Source organism: Nelumbo nucifera, chromosome 8 (assembly GCF_055504915.1).
Source record: "Nelumbo nucifera cultivar China Antique chromosome 8, China Antique-T2T, whole genome shotgun sequence".
Classification (NCBI taxonomy): Eukaryota; Viridiplantae; Streptophyta; class Magnoliopsida; order Proteales; family Nelumbonaceae; genus Nelumbo; species Nelumbo nucifera.
In genome coordinates, this window is record NC_142656.1 from 21,585,766 (window position 1) to 21,587,605 (window position 1,840).

Here is a 1,840-nt window from a genome sequence, read left to right on the forward strand (position 1 = left end):
ACTCTTCTACTTGTTTTCACATTCAAAAAGTGCTTAATACAGGATTTTGGAAATCAAATGTAAATGCTTAAAATTGAAGTAAAAATTTGTTTTAAAACTTGAGTTTTTACATTTAAAACTGAATCAAAACACATTTAACATACTCTTCTACTTGTTTTCACATTCAAAAAGTGCTTAATACAGGATTTTGGAAATCAAATGTAAATGCTTAAAATTGAAGCAAAGCCTTTGTTTTTCACGTAGAAAATACAAAATAACTAAATGAAGGAGATGGAGATTGGGGCCATAAACCAAATGGGAAAAGACCAAAACGCTGTCTGCTGGGTTTATAAATAACTGGCAGATCATGCAGAAAAACGTGCCAAACGGGTTCCACTGCTAATCCAATTCATGAAAGCTAGAATGCTGATCTTGTGGGCTTTTCAACTCTCTTCATCATGGTTTTTGAACCACCGTTGACTCGGATGATCGGATCATTCAGCCCAGGAACCGTTCAGGCAACCAATTCCATTTTACCCTAAACCTGGTCCCTAGCCATAAACTATTGAATCAGTCAATGACTTGTTGACCCGAGCGGTCAAACTATTGACCCGTTCAACAGTTTTGGCCATTTTTTATTTTTATTGCTAGAACGATTCCGTTTTCGGATCGTTTTTTAAAACCATGCTCTCCATTGCTCTCCTACACTTAGTGAGGCCTCTCTTGCTTGTGCAAATTTGTGTGTAAGAGCTAGGACCCTTTCCCTATTTATAAAGGTAGAAGGGGACTCCTCTAGAATTGGGACTCTAGATTTTTCACTTTCAGTGGAACAATCCAGGTTTTTCAAAGCACCCATCTACTTCTAACACTCCAAATAAAAGCTTCGGAGGATGGAAACAATGCAACCACTTATTATTCAACTGTCTCTTCTCATGGACTATCTTAGGGGTGAGCATTATTCAGTTAAAATCGAAAAATCGAACAAAAAATTTTGGTTTTAGTTTTTTTCAGTTTTTGGTTAAATTGGTTCGGTTAATTTGGTTTTTGGTTATGGTTTTTAGAATTAGAAATTTAATTAATCGAATTAATCAAAGTTTTTATTATTATATGTAATATATAATATATAATATGTAACATATAATATATAGTATATATGTATAAATTAATATATAATATACTAAAATTTGATTTCATAATATATAATATATATTATATGTTATAATATATATAATAGAATATATATTATTAAAATTCGATTTTAACAAAAATAACTGAAAATTAAACTAAAAATTTCGGTTTTGATTTGTTTTTATTTTACTAGTTTGATTTTTAAATTTTGGTTTATTCAATTTTATTTTTAACCAAATAAATCAAATGCTCACCCCTAATAGTGCCAAGCACAACTCAGTTTAAACCCAAATGGGATTACAACACAGCTTGTCCATGCTATCATCTAAGTGGGTCAGCAATTTTATACACAAGTCTTAACAAAGAAGAAGCTCTTGTTAAGTTTGGGAATGGCTGTATTCTCCTTTATTTAATTTGACAGGTAAGGACTAAGGAACAAATATATTTTTCAAAATGTTCTACACTTCTATCAATATACCATATCGCTGGAAGTGATTCAGCAAATTGGGCTTTATCTTCAAAATGAGCCCACACAGTCATGTATCATGCCCATTCAGCAATAATCAGCGTTCCCACAAATGATATCCGATAAGATATTCAATTTCGAATTCGGATAAATCGAATTTCGTAACGGATCGGATTCTTTAAAGTCATCATGTCATGTGCCTCATATTACAAGCGGGCCAAATCTGGGTAGGGTAACTGAATTGGGTTATAGCAAAAGGGTTAGGGT